Source organism: Rhyacophila brunnea, unplaced genomic scaffold, assembly GCF_057557595.1.
Source record: "Rhyacophila brunnea isolate RB1 unplaced genomic scaffold, BYU_Rbru_1.0 scaffold_6, whole genome shotgun sequence".
Classification (NCBI taxonomy): domain Eukaryota; kingdom Metazoa; phylum Arthropoda; class Insecta; order Trichoptera; family Rhyacophilidae; genus Rhyacophila; species Rhyacophila brunnea.
This window is the reverse complement of record NW_028233276.1, coordinates 3042935-3066158: the sequence shown is the minus strand read 5'-3', so window position 1 is coordinate 3066158 and position 23224 is coordinate 3042935. Positions and strand designations below refer to the sequence as shown.

Sequence of the window (23224 nt, the reverse complement as noted above, 5' to 3'; positions counted from 1 at the left end):
AAATAAACGTGATATTACAAAACAAACATTCTGCACACATTTCTCTTCTTTTAATGTGACAATCATGGCAGTTTTCCCGGAAATTATCAATAATTTTCTAAAAAATAATTATGTATCGTTTAGTCAAGGAGAAAATTATTTTTTTCTAAAACTCATCGCAGAAAAAGATTGTTAGCAAATTTTGTGCTATGAAATGCGATTAGTATCTTTGCGAAACTAATTACTCTCTCAATTTTTGTCTACTTGACGTTTCATTTTACTCATATTTAGCAGCGTCAAGATAGTCCTTGCCTGGTTAGTTGTCTTGGCATCCAGTTGGCGTCACCAGCGGCGGCCGGTTGGCGACAACGACGCTGGTTCCAAATCGTTTTATTTTCGTAACTACTGTTGTCTTCCGCCACAGTATAACTGAAAAAAAGTTAAATGTATTATTAACGATAAGTAATTCTTAAATTTAAAAGCTACCCATATAATATTTAATTATTCCTGATTATTTCCTGAGTAGGTATTTATTGTTAAATATGTGAAAATAGTGTAAGAAGTGAACCATAGAAGATCTCGTCAATAAATTTTGAATTACCATTACATACACAATTATCTGTCCAAGACCGGGGTCTAAAGACGTTGTCACCTCCCAGTTTAAGCATAAGTTGTCATGTATCGTGAAAGAAGAAAGAATGTACGTAAGTTGCACACCAGTATCTGTATTAAATATCCACTATACATATAATTAGATTAATAAAACATTTTAATTATTGTGACTCGTATAAACATACTTGTGCAGGGGTTGTCAAATTAGTATTAAAAGATTTTTAAAACGTCATAGCAGCCATTCTTCTCTCCCACCAAAATTCACATTTATGTTAAGTATTATTTGGCAACTCATCGAGGAAAGATCGAGCTACGTTTCGGATATTGCGTGAAATGTATTGTCAAAATAATCGACCTACAAAGCTAACTATTCGTAATTTAATATAAAAATTCGAGACAAATGATGATAAGAATCGAAACCATCAAAAACGTAAACGAAGTGCTGAAAATATCGATGTTGTGAATCAAAATGTGGATAAAAATCGAGAACAATCAATTACACGTCGTTCTCGAGATCTTACGGCACTAAATGATATATTCGTGATTAAAATTGGCATTTAAATGTGTATAAATACAGTTAACACAAGAATTTAAACCTAATGACCATTTGGTGCATCGAAATTTTGCCGATTGGGCTTTAAAGCAACTTGAATTATTATTCAGCGATAAAGCTCATTTTTGGTTAGATGGGATCGTAAATAAACACAATTACAATTATTTTTGTTACATTTTATTTTTCGACCATGTCCGATCCTAAAAGGATCATATGGGCCTCCACAGAGTAGAGGTTTCTATTAACAAATTTTTGTTTTTTACGAGAAATGGATGTCAGCTACTTGCTCAACCTATTAGGTCCATACCCTGACACACACAAATTGAAAAACAATATGTGTACTTGCCAGACCCATGATCCGAACCTGGGACCCACGGCGTTATAGTCCAACGCTTAAGCCGTGCGGCCACCTTGGGCAATCAATCATTATTATTTAGATGAAAAATTACATTAAAACTCTAATAATATTACAAAAATAAGTAACATAAGCAGTACATTAATACGGACTGGAATTTTCTTGTTTATTTATAAAAGAATCTCACGCAGCGAATAATAATGTGGCGTCTATTTTCAAAAACCGACAGCTCCACATACTACGTCCAACTACTAGATAGATACATATTCAATGTGTAACTTCTCATAACAATATGTATTATTTCTATTTACTAATAGTATTCGTAATATTTGCAACCCAAACCTCTAAATCCACTGAAAACGCTTACGGAAAATCATTTAATAAACTTAATGTCTTACAGAAATCGATTAATGAAAGTGTTCCAAATAAATGTCGATTTATCAAATTTTATTTTAATTATATTATCGTAACAAAAGATTCATCCGCCAATATATTATAAAGACACTAGCTGACCTGGCAAACGTTGTTCTGCCATATAAATTATTTTAGTGAATATTTTGGTTGTTAAATAAAAAATAACGAATGTATCGTAAGTGTGTGGGGTTGGGATCTATGACAGAAAGAGGAATAGAGCGCTGTAGACGATGACCGCCGATAAAAACAAAAAAACATCAACCATTCATTTTCTCAATTCAAAATGAGTAATGATGTTCATAATGAATGAATTACCTGTGACAGGATCTCGTTGTTTAATATTTATGCAATATCCGTCTTGTCCCTTCCAGAAAATTAGCGGATATTGGAGAGCGTCGTATGAACGGTGTGTGTCAGCGATGAACTCCAGATTATTATTTCTTCTTCGAATCACGATTTCTCGCGTCGATGTGCGGTCGCCAACCATGATTCCAGCAATGTCGTCAACAACAGGCGCATTGAATCGACGCACGTACTCTCCAGCTGGTGTTTTATCAGGATTGATGATAATAGCATGATTGTCACTTTGAAATTCGTGCATGTGTGCTTTGAAGAATTTCAATAATTCATTGTGCTCATTCAACAGGGCGTCCAGTTCACCGACGATGCGCCTGGCATTAGGCGAATTGAGGCTATTGTAGCCGCAACGTGCATCCACATGATTGATGTCCTCACCGCCCATGAAGTAGATTTGTAAAAATTTATGTAGTTCGTTTGGCATTGGCAGCAATGAGCTTACTTTGTTGTATACTTGGCCTTTGATTTTGAACGTAGAATGGAATTGTTGACCATTTGCCGCAGTATTGTGAACTATTTCTGTTGCTCCGAACGAAGTCATTTGGAAGCATGAATTGAATGTGCGAATAGACTTCAGGAACAGGTTTGACTCTGGAACCGTGCCGATGAGCAAGCCATTCAATGGTTCTGGTGGTATCTCAATTTCTGGTAGTTGCACTTTTCTGATGCGCAACACATCCTGGCTGACTCATGTTTGAATTTGAGCGCATGACAATGGGGACATTCTTTGTCCATAGCACCAGTCAGCACTTTCGGATGAGCGGAATATTCAATATCTAGCTCGTACTCGAATGCGAAACGAAGGAACGAAGCGGATGTAAATGTTCGATGTACTTGTTGGCGTTGTCGGTCATTTGCTCTGCGTGTGTTAACTACGAACCGGCGCGCTTGGCTCCGTTCCAATTGTCGTTGTTGGTTTCGTTCAGCTCGTGCCTCTTGTGATTGAGATGCACGCAATTGCGACATGTTTACACGCACGTTTTTGTTATCTTGTTGGATTTGTTCGTCTGTTCTTTCTGCTCTACTATTTTGCATGTTTGTTGCTTTATTCGTTCGATGGCCCAAATGGCCTCCCTTGCGTCTTGCTGGCATTGTGCACTGTAATACACGCACATAAAAATAGATAAATTAAAATAAATCGTACAAAATTTTGCACGTACTGCGTTGTGATATGCCGAATGAAATGTCAAAATGACGCGACGCTTCTCTTGAATTCTTCTCGGACTTAGCGCCTTCTGTCATTCAAGAACATAAATAATTTCGTTCTGTTTGAAATACGAACGACGGTTAAATTTGTTCATACAAAAATAATAAAATCGCGATTAAAAAATGGGAGGGTGGGGGTGGGACGGTGAAAATTTTGGGTTATAGGTATTTTTTGATGCCAAATAATAAAAAAATACAAAAAAAAAAATTGTCAAAAACATAAAAGAAAAATTTTCTGGATAGAGATACCCTAATCATATAGCGGTATGAAATATACTTGTTGACCTATTCTCATACCTAACAAATATACATAAAAAAAATCATAAAAATCGGTCGAGCCATTTCGGAGGAGTTCGACCACAAACATCGTGACACGAGATTTTTATATATATAGAGATAATAGTTCTAATTTTAAAATACAATACAACCATTTAGTTTTAAAAACATATACTTTTTTATAGCAATTATTATTGAATAATTTTGTACTTATCTGGGTTTAAAATAGACACCATATATTAAAGGAAAAATGGATAATTAAGTTCTGAATCAGCCTGTAAATCTCATTAAATATTATTAATCGCTAGTTTGGCAACACTTGTATTGCATAAGTCGTAACAAAAGAAGAAGCAATCTTCTAATAGTAATATCAATAGTGTATTCAAAACTGGTTATCTACTACACACAAATTGAAAAACAATATGTATACAGGATTCAAACCTGAGACCCACAGACGAGCCGCGCGGCCACCGTGGGTGTATACCATAAATCAAAATATGCATCCACATTATTCAAAATTTGAATTTGATTTTTTTTTTGTTGCATGAATGAAAATCCACATGCTATTCATGAAACACCTTTAATTCCATACAAATTAACAGTTTGGTGTGGTTTATGGTATTGATGTGTAATTATTTGATGGTATTCATTTGAAAACGAAAATGGCAATGCAGTTATTTTCAATAGAGCTACAGAAGCACGATTATTGATTTTTCTGGCATGAATTAGATGATCTTGGTCTGGATAATATATGTTTTCAATAATATGGTGCAACATGCCATACAGCTCGTGACATAATAAACTTATTGAGAGAAAATTATATATCTCTTATTACATTTGATAACTCTTTACTTGCTTATAATTTTTTTAATAAACTATTTTTTATTCAACGAAAGCCTATAATTAATAGTGGTAGTAGATAGTGGTTATATAATTCTCTGAGGTGTTTTCAAATTATGTATGTTCAATAAATGAATGATGTTTTATTGTTGAATCTCGTTAATTATTCGTTGAATGAAAAAAATAGTTTATTAGCTAATTATAGAATTGACCAATCAATGCTTTTTTAAATTTATTATAAATAATATTATTTTTGATTTAGATTTTAAATCCTTTATTTGTATCAAATCGAGCTTTGGTATGGTTTCGTATGACAGAAAACACTGTAGAATGTGTATATTCAGACTTACTATGTATAACCTGTAGAAAATATGCAGGTATATTATGTCATTATGATCGTGTTTTCATTCTGAAAATTAAGGTTTTATTATCAAAATAGTATTAATGTCACAACACAGTATTATTGTGAACCTTGTTCTTTAAAAATTGAAAATAAAGCAATATTTTGGTCCATGATCCCTGGTTATATGTTTTTTGGAAATTTGTGGTCATTCAGTCACGTTCCATCCTCAAGTCAGACTATTGCATGAAGGCTTCTTCTAGCTGTTTTAAGTTTCCTCGATTTCTAGTTCTTTCCAGCTACGTATATCCACCAAACTTGGTTAGTTCATTGATCCTGCGGGCTTTAGTCTAGTTATTTTGTACCCTTTGGGTTACTGTATGACTGCATTATTTAGGGGATGGGCCAACTGGATGCCAGGATAATTGGACGCCGCACTGTCGTAGACAAGTAAACAGAACGTAGACGATGAATTTTAATCAGTTTCTATCTACTACTTCGTAGTCTTAATTCATTTCACTCTTAACACAATGTTTTTTATTGCGGATTGAGAATTACCATGCCTAAAATTTTATATAAAAATAAAAACTTTTTTTTCGTTGGAACTTAAACATATGGACGATTAAATCATTATTTACGAGTGCATATTTAAATTCTCACTAACTATTAAATCATAATATAATAATTTAAATATAAATAATAATATTAAATATATTATTAAGGTACGTATAAGTACCTAACGTCTATTTATTTTCGAATTGCGTGGCGTCCAGTTTTCCCGGCGCCAAATCGTCCTAGACCCATTATCTGTCTAGGTTGTCCACTTTCCGAGTGAGATGTCAGTCTCCGGATCGCGCGATCTTGTTTGCATCCTAATAATATATAGGTTTCTTTTGTAATTTTTCCGCGTTATTCCCAACATGTATTAAAATACATAATATGAAATGTGTATAATAGATGATATTGTAATAAATTAAACGATAAAACAAAATTATCTAATAAGAAAAATAGTTTTGCAAGAGAATGAGCTAGGTATTCAGTTTCCTTACGGACAGGAGTGGATTTGTGGCCCATAAGATTTTCGCATTGATAGCATATAATGCCTTGTATCACCGCCATCTTTAGATTAATAAAGCCTGAGCATAAATTTTTGCACAAACAACGAGTGGTCCACTTTCCAGCTGTCAAAATCAGATCCCAGATTGCTTGACATATTGATTAGCCCTTTCTCGTTTCAAATTGAATTATAAAAAAAATCTCAAATCAAATATATTAACTATCAGTGTTATTTATAAATAATGTACATTCCTGTTATTCATCAGCTGTCAAAGTCAGATTAGTCCTTCACACAAAAACCGGTGATAATATAGATTTCCAAAAAATATGTAGCATTGATCTATGCATTACATTTGTAGAAAGTGTATTAATGCTAGTGTACTATTTATCATTTAAATTTAACTCATCTATCCAAATCAAACCATTCCTTGTGTCAAGGTAGCTGAAAACATCAATTTTTAATAGCATTTTAACACTCATATTTTTATTAGCAGTGTATCCATATTATTATGAATAGTGTAGGAATATGTTTTCTGAAAATAGAATGGCTTGTAATGAATGAAACTGAAATCAAGTGAGTCATACGTTTGAAAAATTGATCTTCACATTCTCTTATTATACTTATCACGCCTCTTGTGTAAATAAGCCCTGAAAAGGAAGGAAGGATACTCCAACGAGTGAACACCTTAGACGCGTCAGTATGAGCACTCTATAAACAATGACAGGCAATGACAGGTCATCCATAGACAACGGGAGGGGCGAAAAGTAGGACCAGTCGTGTAATATATCGGCTTTCTTCTTCAGTGGGCAATGCTTGTATCCAATCTTGCTAAAGCGGCTCAGTATTACCAGAGACACAGCGGAAAACTAACAAGGTTGCAATTTAAGTCAAATAATATATTAAAATATAACATGTTTTTTCAAATTTAATTAAACAAGACGTTTATGATTAAATATATACATATTTATATATTATATAAACTCAAAGTACATTTCTTTATAATATGGGAATTGGTGTAAGGATAGTATATTATCTTTACATATTATTTTGTAATTATGTGTAACCAGGGAACAGAGACTTAATGAGAACTGAAAGACCTCGGGTGTCGAGTTACTGATATTTCTAAGAGCATTTAAGAGCGTACATAAGTGAAACGGCTAATAATTTTCAACAGTACGTGGGACGTAATTTTGGCCGCGTTGCCAGTCGGAGAGCGATAGTCGACCTGTGAGCACGTCAATTTGTTTTGTGATGGCGTCGGAGGAATAAATTCTTAAATCGTGTAAAAATGACTAAAAACGTTCCGCATGTACTTGAAAAAGAAAACATGTCAATGAATATACTATTATTATTACGAATATAATAATAAACATAACATTGAAAGGACGCATGGACGGCTCGCGTCATTTGCACAATCCGCGCATCGCCTAGTCACGATCTTTTTAGACCATGCCTCGGCTGAGGTATAGCCTTAATTATTTTGTGCGACGCCTAGTTGTCTATTAATGTAAAGTGTTTTATTTATGATGTAAATATGTTTAGTATTTTCATTTGGGTATCCTGATGTTCTACCAGGCCGAATTCGCCTCTGTTTACGAATATTATAATAATGACTTAATAATTATGATGTAATTATAAATGAAACAATAATATTGTAATCATGACTGTGAATCATTTGTATTATAACATAATCAGGTTATTTGTATACAATGTGGTCACAAGTAAATAATATGTAAAAATATCCTGTGTATCTTATTTAGTGTGCACATCTGCTGAAATGTTTGCCGCGGACATGCAACATTATTTAAATATTGACCCGCTTCGTTCGTTTTCTCAGGAAATCATTACATGTGACAGATAACAAAATTTTGACAAGTTCAAACAGCGAAATCTCAAAATGGCATTTTGTTGGCACAGTGACCACGGTACATAATGATATTCTCAAAGATATCGCGCCAATAAACCCGTTCTTCACAAAGGCCACTGAGCTTGATTTTTCCAATAACATATTAATATTAATGTATTTGCACAGTCAAAAAAATGCATAGGTTAACATAATACGCCCTAAATTTTAAATGTTGTATTAGAGAGACATTTCAATAGATCACCCCAATATCTACCAGTCGTAAATACTCCATACTAGGGGATTATAGTATAAAGGGTATCTTACACCCGCTAAAATTGACTCAGGGTTTTTGACCAATAGAAGCGCATCGTTTCAAATCCCCCTAAAACGGTTTTTGAAATTTTTTGAATTAGATATGTATTTAGATGGATATTTTTATTACGTATATGATGGCCGACAATTTAACTTTAAAAAACGCCTAAAACAGTCAATACGTATTATCAAAAATTAGGATAAATTTTAAAACCCGCTAAAATGGTTGAGAGTGCTTTTTAAATACCCCTAAAATGCATGGCCAAATTACTCTTTAGAAAGTAACGAATTAAAAAATAAATACATAAAGTTCACAGATTTACAGAGTTTTTCTCATAGACTATAGACATATTTTCTCTTTTTTCTCAATACTACCAAACATCGTTTTATGGGCTTCTAGGCGCTTCAATACTGTTTTTTGACAGTCTTATAAAAAAGAGTTGGCTACAATGCATACCAATAATATTAATATTAAATTTTATTTAAATAGTGTTATTAATATGAAAAATTAGCTGTACGGTTTGTAACAAATATTTTAAATGGTCCTATATTCCTAGAAATCAAAGCTTAGAAAACGCTGATAATAACAAAAATGAGAGGTAGCTTTTGTGGTGCAGTGAGTAAGGCGCTGGCTGGCTATTTTGGGAGCTCTGGGTTCGATGCCCGGTGAGGATACAATATTATATTTATGTGATTTTCTCAAAACTTGGGTGTTTCTGATTATTCAAAATTACTAACAATCACCTTGTAAAAAAACCAAGGACATAGTTATTAATAATTAAAAAAAAAAAACAAATAAGAGCAGTTCGACCTCTTCCTTAACAGGGCGAGTCGCTTGGTTTTAATTCTCGAAAATAACATTGATAATCTATATAGAAGACATATTGTAAACTGTACGCTGTTTGTCTTGATGTGTGAAACATAAACCGTTCTTCACCCAATTCGATTATTGGATTCGTCCATCTCAGTTTTAGGAAAAATATTATTAAACTATCAAAGTAAGAGGCGACGACTCGATAATAAATGATTATTGTACAATATAATATGTGTACCTTGACTTAAATCATTTGAATACCAAAAATTTTAAACCACTAAAATATTATTAAAGTTATATTTATATAAATGAAAGCGTCCCCGGAAAAGGGGTCTATATAATACATCATGTCAAAAAGTGATGTTATTGATTAAACGGGTCTACATAGCATTGCTCACGATATTGGAAAGTTTTAATATTTTAACTGCCACACTTTTTGAGATATTAGCAACACTAAAATGCTTACCGTAGAAAAGGTGTCTACATGATTATTTTATTATCCAAAATAAAATAAAAAATTGTCAATGATAAAGAGTGTTTACATGAACATAATTATTATTACAGATATACTCCAAAAGTCCGCATGAACAATTTTGTTTTTGCATATAGACCCCTTTTCCGGTGACGCCTTCAAATAGGTACTTACTTATTTATTTATTTAAATAAGGCAGTAAAATCTCGCGGAATCATAATTAGATGACGTCACAAATAATATTGAAACTTGTATTGGTGAAGTAACTGTTTTTTGAGAAGCCTATGGCATACCAGAAAAATGAAAGCAGCATGTTTTAAAAGATACATAATAATATATTATACGATAGTAACAATTTCATCTGTTTGATTTGACTACTATTATACTAATTGTATCGGTAAAATACTGTAGATGAAACCAAATTCAACTTAGCGTTAGTATTGCTGTTCTAATACATTTTTTAATTAAGTTATAGCCTACCCCCTCTCTAATAGAAAATGTTTGCCACTTATATGATATCTCATATCATCCGACAAAATTATAATATTAATTTGTTAATTAAATTATTTTTAATTCAATACCTACTGACTATACACACGATTTTAAATTGATAGATTATTTTTATTGGAAACACATTTGGAAATATCTCAGATAGTATTATTGTATTAACCCATAGCTTACGGGCTGCACAAAATTGTGTTTTTGCTAATTACTTTTCAAATGCAAATTAACACGTTAATTACAAAATTAATTAAAAGGGCCCGTAAGCATTGTGATAACAGATTTATCGATAGCTTAATAAATAAGAGTATTCGTTCAGACATCCACTATTTTGTTTCTTGCATTTTTTCTAATCGGTTTGGTTTAAGTCTGTATTAAAAAAATTCAAATTAAGTTTTCATATTATTAAATATTATTATTTGAACATAATAGGTATTATGAATGAACTTTACTTTGACAATATTGTTGTGTATTGTTAGTTTACATTAGAATAATTTAAAATAGGTTAGGTTAGTAAGTTGAAAATTGATTTTTAAAAATTCGAAGTAAAAATCGTTATTGGAATGTCATCTTAAACCGAAAACTATTCAAATATAATTTTTTAAATTACCTATTATTAGTATTATTATGTTGTATTGATCCATTAATAAAATATAATTTTAAATATTGGTACCTTAGATAGGAAAACAACTCAAAATATCTTGTTCTAAGATAATGGCGTATGCAAAATATTAAAATCTTGAATTTTTAAGTAAATGTGTGTATTTTTTATTTAGTTCAAATGAACTTAGCAAAACACAGTATAATTTTACAATTTAACAAATAATTTACCCAAACATTCCCGTTTATAATTGAATTAATGTTAATTCAATTTTATGACCCGTTGAAGAAATTTTTGATTATTTTTTATTGAATTATAAAGAAATCAACAAGAGAATAATGTCTGCGAATAAATGCTACTTTGGCCTGTTAAGACATTTTAAGTCCCGCATACTATCTCGCCGAACTAAAAGCACTCTTTACAAGACACTTGTAAAGCCAGTGTTCATCTACGCATCGGAAACCTGGACATTAACTCTGCGAAATGAACGAGCCCTGAACATCTTTGAAAGAAAAGTTCTCCGCCGTATATATGGACCGATCTGGAACGGCACCAATTAGAGGAGAAGATATAATGCTGAGCTCTACGGGCTGTACGAAGATTGCAGCGCAGTTCAATCAATGAAGATTGGGAGACTGCGATGGCTAGGTCATGTGCACTATATGAATGACAATGAACCGGTAAAGAGAGTGATGTCCAGCAATCCAATAGGGCGTAGAAGAAGAGGCAGGTCAAAGATTCGCTGGTTGGATGTTGCTGCCAGTGACTGCCGTATTCTGGGGGTACCGAATTGGAAAGCGGCCACAGTGGATAGGGACAGGTGAAGCGAGCTGTTGAAGGAGGCCAGGACCCATACCGCGTTGTCGCGCCCCTGATGATGATGATAAAGAAAATACCTTTCTAAATCGAATGGCATTATTAACTCAAAACCTTGAAATTTTGAGTAGTTTCCCTATATTTTAACTAGGTTATCGATATGTTAGTATATAGGTTACAAATTCAGTTAATTTAATACACTATTTCGAGATATTTAAAAAAAAAACTTACATTTCATTGGAAAGGGTGCAAGTAAGATTGAAACTTACATAATATAAGTAAAACGTTAAAAATGCAAATGGCAAAATATAATCAGTTGAAATGTTTAAAAATGAGTAGACAAAACTGTCTATGATCGTTAAATAATGTTCATTACCTACATCGATATTTACATTTATACTTCAAGATAAGAATTATTGATACATAGTTAAAACAATGAAATTAAATATTGACCTCAAACACATTCTATTTATTATAAAACTACGTTGTAATCTGGTCAAGTAATACAAATGTTTATCGACATCGGCTGATGGAAGGTACTTATTTTGTAAACAGCGATTTTAACATTGGTTAACTACCGAAATATGCTTGTAGACGAGTACGGAGAAATGGTAAATAATCATGAAAAACAAGGTACGAATAAAAACAAAAAATGAGTAGATTATATGCACGCGTCACACACATTTTGTATGGCTATCGGTTTTCAGACGCGTAGATTATAAGTGCAAGCCAAAGTAAATTACATAGGTATCATATCATATTTCAATGTATTTTACAACGTTTTTCTTAGGTCGTATTCTTATTTGTCCGATGGTTGTTTGTCCGGTACAAATCTTGCAATCGATTTTTAACTAACTTCCCGACTAGCTAGACATTTGAAATTTTTAGAATATATTAGAACACGATGCCAATGCATTTTTTTTAAAATACTTTTAGCCATCTTTAAGTAGAATTGAATTCATTTTTAGTTAATTCTGTTTTGTATAAAAAGTTATTTCGATACCATTATTGTTTGCTAGGGGTCTGGGGTCCTAGCAACTAAATTAATAAATAATATATACGTGCGTTAGTATGGAAATCAATATGAATTGACATTTCATTATTCAAGTACAAATTTTTTTGATCGTTTAAGCTAGTCAAGTCAAGTTTATATGATTCAACAGAAAATTTAAGAACGTTGTATATAAAAGTTCTTTTTATGTTGTTATTATTTATAATTCCTCTGTTTTGAAAAAACCTGAATCTATTATAATTTTATTCATTCATAAAACATATTTACCTAAACCTAATTATCCCATCGGAGACAATCGGCGCCAATCTGGCGCCGCTGTTATAAGGTGCAGAACATAGTGAAAATCAAAATTTTTTTTAAAGTTGAAGTTATATAATATTATGTAGATATTATTTTATGGCTTTAGTAATATTTTTTAAGAATTATATGGTTTATAAAATCTATTTATATTTAAATTTGTCAAAACGATGATAAGTTTTGTAGGTATAACGTGTTTTAGTAAGTAAAAAACATATAGTGGCCATCTTAGTATATCTTTATCTTATCATTTACATACTTCTATCATATACTTTTTACTTTTGTCATTTTGTATAAAAAAGGGCTAAAAACACAAAAACCTATATTTTATATGTTTTCTTGATTCCTCTGATACATAAAATTAACCTTAAATATAAATAAATAGTAGAAGAATTCAATACCTACAAATATTTAAAGGATTTATTTGAATTAAATGAATAATAAAGGAGTTGTATCAGTTTTAGTAATCAGTGTGCCTTTTTAAGTGATACTCAAAAAATCATTCGGTCTCTAATGGGTATGTCATATACACTTGTACTACACACTGTACTGTACACAAAATAATATATTTTTTAACCGTTATTAAATATATTAGTTTGTGTCTACAATAATAGTTTTATTATATATGTTCATTCATCAAATTACCGAAATGACGTAATCGGCAGTATTATTAATCGAAAGGTATATACATCGATCCTGCTCGCTGTCTTTAGTTTTTATTTCGTTTATCAAGTAAATAAATGGTGATGTGTTTTTGTCACAGATCATCGGTATTTACTTTCTCATGATTTTTCATGTACGCTTGTATAAAATTTTTACTACAAAATGTAGGGACAAAGAAAAGTAAATGAAGCTATGATTGTGTCCAATAGTTCAGTGTTTCCCAAAGTGTGGTACGCGTACCCCCTGGGGTACGGAAAAGAGTTTTTTTTGGGGGTACGCGCGGCATAGGGCTTTGGTTGCGCCTGGTGCAACAAGCATTAATACGACATCAATACGACATCCATACTAGAAGGTTTGTCGCATGCGGAAGAAGAGCAATAATTGCTGGAATTAGCTTCAGACGGATTCTTGAAAAATAAATATAAGGAGTGTACTTTAACATCATTCTGGTAGTAAATGCAACATGTGTCTCTAGTTTTAACAGAGAAAGTCCTGAAATACATCTTGGCTTTTCGAACTTCAAATATGAAGTTGCTTTTTCAGCATTTGTAGTCATTAAGTCAAAAAAAGAAACAGGCTTTTGGATGTGGAACCGCATCTCAGATTAAAATTAACAACCAGGGAACCAAATTATGATGATCTCTCATCTCAACATAAACAATTTCATTCTTTTTATTGATTATAATGAATTTTATTTACAATATAACTTTTATTTATTTTATTATGAATGAATTATATTTTTCGTTTATTATTATTTTGTTTATGTACTAAAAAAGGAAAACATAATTACATTTCGATTGTTATAAAAGTATATGCTTTTTTTTTGACGAGAGGTACTCAGTTTTACGAAAATTGTAGAAGGCGTACACAGATGTCAAAAGTATGGAAAACACTGCATAGTACATCGGTCTCGTTTTTGCATTATAATATGACACGTGCGAAATTAAATCATTATAATCGTATTATCTATATTACCATTATTTTCTTATAGTTATCATGATATACAATATGAGAAAAATAACATGAAATGCAAGTCAGTTGCGTTTATCTATTGACGTACAATTTCCGCGCGTCATGTTGAACTGGTAAGATACAGATATGTTAAAGGTACAAGTCCGTAATTAACACTTTGAACTTAATTCTCCATTGTTCAGAGCATTGTTTTCCACACTGCGTTTTTACAGCCAGCCTTTTCAAATGAGCCTCGCTAATGATTTTTCCAGAAAACATTTCCAAGAAAAGGCGCGGAGGTCAGTATCTTATTGCGAGGACCTTCGTCGGGGAAAATGATACTCCACAAACACGTGCAGGTGTTTTTTTTTTTACTATTATCTATTATAATTTTAAAAAGCCTCATTAGTTTTTTGTTATGGATTATTAGTCGCCTGTCAATAATTGAGTTACGTAACTATAGTATTTATAGATTATCAAAGATACGCCAGTTCCGTATTCACTGTTAACGTGATAAAAAAAAAAGAAATAAACCCTTATGTCCGTATCTAGATCAGTGGTTCTCACGTGAAATTTAACTGTGGCCGCACAATTGACATTGATAGTTCTATGGAAATGTCTGGTGGCCGCACCAAATTTCACTTTTTGTTGTGATTGAAAAAATTAAAGCTAAAATTTTATTTACTAAAAAAATGGATCAATTTATTAATAGACAAGTCCATTTAATAAAAGACATTTGAACATTTAACTACATATCTATTTATTTAATAATAATGAAAATAGAAATACCTCAATACTCCTTTTTTCCAATGCGAGCCGCATGGCTGCTTCTAAGTTTACATCTGTCAACTGGCTTCGATATTTGTTTTTATGAAGAGTATTACACTGAATGATCTTTCACAGTATACAGTAGTAGGAAAAATCGACAATATTAGTAAAGAAATTGTTGCCAGTTCTTTGAATTGCCTTGATTCTTGGTCAACGTATAACTTCGACAAAAAAATTTCGCCCGTGGTATTATTAAAATGGTTTTTAAGTAGGTACTTGGTCATAACTCATTTCCAATAACGCATATTATTTTAACGTTAGTCCAGTTAATTAAATTAAATACTGCACTGAAAATGATGTTGGTGGCCGCAGCAAAATCCTCTGGTGGCTGTACATGAGAACCACTGATCTAGATGGGCATACGGAATAATATGTAAGGTGGTCGCGACTAGTGAATCCAATCTCGAGCCAAAGTCTTGATCCCGGGATTTTGGGATTACGATTGGACGATCCATTCTTTCTTATTCGCATTCTTTTCAATAGTTAATATAAAATATCTAGATATAAAAATAACGTTGAAAAAATCTGTCAAAAATTAATTTAGTATAATTTATACTATTTAAGACATTTATTGTGTACGTTCAATATTGTAATTACATAGGTTTAATGGAGTAAATAATATTGTAATATGTATAAATAATAATGTGAAAGTAAAACAGTTTTATTTATTTATTAAAAGATAACAAATACAAGTTTAAAGAAAATAAAAAAAATGACAAATGCATTAAAAAACATGGTGGAATCACTTTGTTATAAGTGCGAAGTATTGTTTTTTTCCAATCTTTCTTAGTTTTATCAATTTATGTGAAAAAATAAAATTAATTAGCAACAAATGGGTAATAAATCAAACTTCATTCAAACACAGTTTATTTTTTAATGTATTTGTATGTTATTAAAAGTATTTTTTCTGTTATATTTTCGTTTTTAGTTTATTTTCCATAAAAATTGATAAAACACTCAATCCCGAAAGTTTCGGGATTATGTTTACCAATCCCGGGATTCATAGGTATCGAAAATAGTTCGGGATCCCGGGATTGGAATCCCTAGTCGCGACGATGGTCGGTGGTTGACATGTCGCAACACATCGAAATTGTTGATGTGATTTTGTTGGCACTCACAAAACTAATGCAACTCAATGCACTGACGCACACTGCGATGATGGAAAATTGTTGATTGAAATAGTTGGAAACGCTCAGTTTGTAACTTGTCGAAGTAATTCGAATAGTCGCCGCTAAGTGACATAGAATCCTTACCATTCATAGCGCGTAAATCGTTAGTTTATGCAGTTGCCGCCATTTCGCCGTACCATCCTGTCAGATTGCACATAAAATGGACGGCATGGCAATTGAAATGACATCTCAGATTCTGTGTTTTCAACATTTTTTTATAAATTACTTTTTTACTTGAGGAAAACATATTCATTTTATCAAAAATCATATAAAAGTAGCCCATTCAGAAATCTTGGGATTCCAACATTTTTTACATCTATGAATACGAGTGTCAAAATTATAGCGAATTTGCAAATCGTAAAATTAACTACAATGGTAAAAATTATAATAAAATTGATGTGGTGATATTTTTTTTCATCGCACAACACAACAGTTTAACACAGAATAATCGTAATTATATTCATCAGCCGTCGTAGCATACTAGAAGTGTTAGCATTAGTTATCTAATCAGATGTTCTGAGAATATGTAAACAAAGCAACAATTCCCCTCCCAAATAGAGTTAGTAGTTTTACCAAGATAGTTTTTAGCTAGGTACCTATTTAGACAAATTAATAAGACGTTTTGAATGCCAAAAATACATAATATTGATGAAAAAATAATCTTATTAAAATCGAGGGTCAGTCAATAGAATTTTTACTTGAAAGAATAAATAGGTTCATTCAAAATGTTTAGTTAGGTATAGGTTTTATTAGAAATTATTTCAACGTTATCACAACTCTTAAAAAGCCGGTTTTTTCCGGTAACAGATATTTTCAAATGGATAATTATTATTAAATTAATCATTAAATACTATTTTACCATATTCTCCTTCAGTGTGGCGACATATCCCACTCCTCTTGATGCATCAGAGCTGCATCTTGCGTCAATATGTAAGAGCATCTCCGCCTCATCGCAAGAGGGTTGTCTACGACGACGCAATCTGTGTGAGCTTGTTAAGTGTCACACTCTCGCGCTCTATCCAGAGTAGACACACGTCCCAGCCGTGTGTTGCACCTTTTCAGCTCGTGGCTTTGTCACACGGTCGTAATGGTGTACTCCTAAAATTTAGAAAATTATGGAAAATTTAACGCCATGTGAATTTAACCCAGTAGCGCGTTTTGAACCCGCAACTCATGGATTAGTAATCAGACTTCTGCCTGAAGGAAGATTCTGACCATGTCCGATCCTAATAGGATCATATGGGCCTCCACAGAGTAGAGGTTTGTATTAGCAGATTTTTTTTTTACGAGAAATGGATGTCAGCCACTTGCTCAACCTATTAGGTCCATACCCTGACGCACGCACCAATTGAAAAACAATAAGTGTACTTGCCAGACCCAGGATTCGAACCTGGGACCCACGGCGTGATAGTCCAACGCTTAAGCCTCGCGGCCACCGTGGGCACTAGAAGGAGGATTCCAGACACTTAACTTATATTATTGAATTAATATTAAACTATATTTTGACAATCATTTAGTTAGTAAATGTAGATTTGTACACATTTTTGATAAGTATGCTTACGTATTTTTGTATGTTAGAATGATTTGATTATATTTAAGTAATATGTACAATGATATTTAAAAAAAAAAATGAAATAATGAGGACAATTTTTTGAACACGATTGATTTTAATTTTTAATATTCGCTTTACAGGGATTTGTAAGAAAAGCCCATTTTTATATTAATTAGTACCTACCTAATCAAAAATACCCGTTTGAAAATGGAGAGTAAGCTGATAAATGGAGAGTAAGCTAATAAAGAAGGTGAATCATGTAAAATATATAAGTTGCTCTATTCAGGAAGATTGGATCCTAGATCATTAGATAAAGATCAGAATTGCAAAGCAGTACATTTGAAAAAAAAACAAGTATCTTTTTCAATCGAGATGCTATGGATGCGTATTACCGAGTTAAAACCAGGAAACTAAAAAAATGGACCATTAGCAGAATGAAACCCTTAGTAATTTAGCTGAATAGCCAAACGATGAAGATTTTCTGGGATAATCTTTGATAATAATATTACTTACTGGGTTACCATCAGACGCAAGGCATATGTCGGACATATTGTCCGCTATGAAACTACGCAATCTACTTCCAATAGTGACAAGTCGATACTAAGCAATTATTAAACGTTATGCCATCAGCGACGATAGCAAGTGGGTCCGATGGTATCACAATAATTCAACGAAAAGATTGAAATTGCATATTTTGGGATATCTTCGTGACGAATACGTGGCATCCCACCTGAATAAATCGGCTGAGGCTAACAAAGCCAAAATACATGACTACATATCTTATTTATTATATCGTTTATTCCCGGGTTTCCAGATGTTTGGATCTTGGGGCCTTCTGATTTAAGGACGGTGGCGGAGATAGATTGTTGATTGGTTCATAGAACAAGTAATGCGAGAAATCGGAGAACTGGGCGCCTGGACAATTCGGCGATGCACTATTGAATGAAATAAATAGGTGTTCGCTACGATTTTATATAGAAAGTAGACGAGGAATTTTAATCAGTTTCTATCTACTATTTAGTAATTTAAATGTATTTTTCTCTTAACATATTAATGTGTTTTATTGCTGATTGAAAATTACCATGCCTGAGACTTAAACATATTATGTACAATTAAATCATTATTTACGTGTGGATATTTAAATTCTCACCGAGTATTAAAGAATAATATAATAATTTAAATATAACTAATATTGTTATAGATTTATTTTAAAAGTACCTATGATTCACGAACGTCTATTTATTTTCAAATTTCATTCAATTGCGTGGCGCCCAGTTGTCCCGGTTCCGAATCGTTCTAGATCCATAATGCGGTATTCAAAAAGGTTATGCGGTCACTGTTAAATTTAAGGTAAACCCTACTCATCAATCGCTACGAACTCTCCAGGGTCTGGAAGAAATAATTTACATACTACACAACACGTCATAGGGTATCAATTTAGATTTTTATAAATGGTTTTTCTATGTATTGATTTTACATTAATTTCCATTTATTTATATATATATGTATATTTATGTATATCGATTAATTGCCTACGTTATTATAAATCAACGTCAAATGAAGACTGCTAGAATGCATCTACTTTTCAGATTTAACGTCTTTTTTATTTCGCGCACAGGATTAATAAAATTTAAGAAATTTCAATAATTAATGTTGAGATGCATTATAAATTAAAGTATTGTACTATGGCGTTGTAAGGACGATTTTTTAAATGCCTACTTGGTTGAAAAAAATAAGCCTTGTTATACAGCAATACTTATTAAGCTAATTTTGATCTACGCAAGTAATATGGGTACGAACATTGCAATCCGTTTCATTAGGTATAGGATACAAAGTGCAATATTGATTGCATCTTCGTTGTTACTCATTTCCCATACAATTTCATAACTTCATTTACTCTTTTAAGGTTACAGGAGACAGTCGCTGTACGACTGTTTAGCTGTATGACCTCAATATATTTTCCGTATTAAGTATATCGTTATAATATTATCAATTTATTAAAAAAAACCCGACTTTTTTAAAATTGCGAGTAACTTTCCAGTTTTAATACATTTTATTCGCGTAAACAAAAAAAACTATAATACAATTTTCAATTTAATAGAAAGTTAAGGATAAAAAAATTAAGTGCAGTGAAACATAAACGATTATTTTGTTTGTTAATAATATTATATTGAATGCGTTGGATAATCTGTGATTTATGGCGTAATTATTAGGTAAGATTTTTTAGATATTATATTTTTTTTGTACCTATTATATTTTTGAGTTATTTTAAAATGGTTTTGAATTTAGCATTTATTGCTTAATTTTAACATATTTTATGATAAAGGATTTAATATTATATTGTTAAAAAGTTATACATTATTACGTTGGTATTTAAATTACGAGAGGTCGTTACGATAAAAATTCTTTTTAATGTCACATAAATAAAATTATTATTAAAATATTGAAGTATTGTGTGTAATAAGTAATAGTTATAAGAAAAATCTTTTTTACTATAAAGTTTAATTATTGAATATTAAACTTTATAGTAAAACAAATTATAAAATATTAATATAAATAACTATGTAGGAATAAATAATTATTAAATGGTTTACTTTACCTTCAGAATTATTATTGCTTCAAGGATCCTTTGTGTGGAACACTATATTTTAAAATAATAAAGTACACCTTGCACTACGAACTAAGTACTGACCAAATCGACTGACTGAAGTACCTCTTTATTCAATTACAAGAGGTTATGACTTTTATATTCTGTCAATTCGTCAATTATCAAGTCCTCCGAAATAAAAACATTTTTGTTCTTTATGTATATTATTATTGTCTTATTTCCTTTGTAAAAATCCTTGTCACATACGTCTCTCTTCTTTTTTTGATACCGTATCGAATGTGGCAACCAACTTACCATACCTAGCATACCTCGTTATCAGCGTTGCCAATTTAGCATTTTTCTTGCCAGATCTAGCATTTTTGATAGGCATTTCTAGCTTGCAAAACATAAATCTGACTTGTGGCGTTTTTACTAGCGTTTTTTGACGCCTCCAACATCTTTAAATGTGTTGATAAAACACTAATATTTGTTTATTTATTTTCATGCGCTTCAAATTTCTGACTATCAGATACTTAATCCAGGTAGGTTGGTACCTATTTTAGTGGGAAATAAAACACGATGAAATAATTTCAAGCATTATTCAATGTTTTTGTATATTATTCCGAATCTAAATAGTAAATATTTATATTATTTAAATAGTAATCAATTTTACTAATGATTTTATAAATGCGTTTAAAAATTAATAAATCAAAAAAATCTTAACACCACTGCACATGGATATACTGAAATATGACTATTCTAAAACATTAGATAGAGAGGTTTAAAAGAATACTATTTTATGTAATATAAATACTTTATGCAGTCATCAAATGTTTAAAATAAATATAAAGGATAACAAGGCTTCAAAAACATTTAAATAGATTATCTACAAAGTTTAAGGAGAGTTCAGACTAATGCTTTGAAAATACCATAAAATCTCCATTTTGACCTACGTTGGGTATTTAACAATATATTATAATTAAAAAAATGTGTTGTATCCTGCAAGCTTTTTTTTTAAATAGGTACCCCTAATTAAAAATTGTGCCGCAGGTGAATTTTTTATTTAAGATATATAAGGAATAAATTTATAAGATATTAATTGTAAGATAATATGTGATTTATTATTAGAATTAGAAGAATGGTTCGTTTTTTCTTCAGTAAGTGGCGGGCACTTTTTTTGCAATTTATATATTTCAAATTTTCTTTGTCTTTCGAACACACCCACTTTTTTTGAAACAAGGATAGCACAAAAAAAATATGTGAGAAATTGTATATGATCTCAAATAATAAAAGGTTCATTTGAATTACCCTCAATGCATTTTTGAAGAAGCTATAATTTATAATAATGTATCTTGAATTTACGTAACATTCTTTTTAAAAAGGCCTGCATTGGAACCAGGCTCTTCCCGAACTGCTGGGTCTTTTGCAATGAAGTTTTACAACCGATAATCTCACTTCAATATTCTAATAATACCATATACTCGTAATATTACCGTACAATGAACGTAGTTTTTGCATATTATGGTTATATGATAAATTATACCATAATCTATTTTCTGATACTCGTAGCATTTTTTGTAATTTGTTTTTTGCCATGAGTGAAAAAATATTATGCAGTTATATCATGTATGTGCAATATTTTTGACAGATTACGTATTACCTGTTATCATATAATGCAGGGGCTCTCAACCTTTTTGCGGTAGCAGGCGCACATCGGATTTCTAAAAAAAACAGGATTTATGTATTGTGTGTTACATTTATTATATCGGTAGATTATACATTTGAGGTATCTGGAAACAAAAGCGGAAGTTTTTAAAAATCGATAGAAAAAAAAACGGCAATATTTTTGGTGGCAGCTGGTGAACATTTCCATTTTCGTTTTTATCAATTTTTGAAAACTGCGGTTTTTGTTTCCAGACACCTAATTTATTTACATTTAAACACCTGTGAGGGAATTTACAAAATAAGCATAAAACACACAAACAGTTACATGTAGAAAATAAAAAGAGATACAATATAATAAAGAGTAAAAAATAGATATTCAAAATAACACAGGCTATTAGTGTGATCTTTGACATTACATTTCACTTACTTTCAAAGTCAGGAGTATAAGATGATAATCCCAATTGTAAACAATAATTTATCAACGTTGGTATTAGTAAGTCGAAATCTTGTTTTTGATTAAATTTCTCCTTTTTTCAACAGAGGGTATTTTTTATGGTCAGCCAAATTTCAAATTCAAAGCCCACGGTGGCCACGCAGCATAAGCGTTGGGCTATAAAGCCGTGGGTCTCAGGTTCGAATCCTGGGTCTGGCAAGTACACATATTGTTTTTCAATTTGTGTGTGTCAGGGTATGGACCTAATAGGTTGAGCAAGTGGCTGACATCCATTTCTCGTAAAAAACAAAATCTGTCCATACAAACCTCTACTCTGTGGAGGCCCATATGATCCTATCAGGTTCGGACATGGTCGAAAAAAAAATTCAAATGTTTTCAGTCAGTCTGTTCGATAATGCCATTTTGAATATTATCTAAAATTTTCTCTTAAAGTCTTTTTGAATACCTTCCGCTATGGAATTAGCAATTTTAGTAATGTCTTTGTCTGTATTGAAAGGATTTAAAATAATTACAAGATAAAAAGAAATTTTTACATACTTACAACGTTTTTAAAATTTTTGTTGAAATATTATGCTATGCTCAAACTTGTACTTGATATGAAGTAAATAAAAAACAAACAAACAAACAAAAATATAGAATACTGAAATGTCACTTTGACGTTTCATTTTGATTTCCATAGTAACGCTCGTATATAT

At 31.6% G+C, this 23224-nt stretch overlaps 1 long non-coding RNA gene across 1 annotated transcript; it reads right to left on the bottom strand.

The window, feature by feature from the left end:
• Positions 1-326: 326 nt before the first annotated feature.
• Positions 327-20524, bottom strand: LOC147065098 (uncharacterized). The gene is made up of 3 exons (XR_015071823.1): positions 20423-20524; positions 17131-17369; positions 327-408 (listed from the first exon to the last, which is right to left on the bottom strand). It is a non-coding gene; the product is annotated as an uncharacterized LOC147065098 (long non-coding RNA).
• Positions 20525-23224: the final 2700 nt, after the last annotated feature.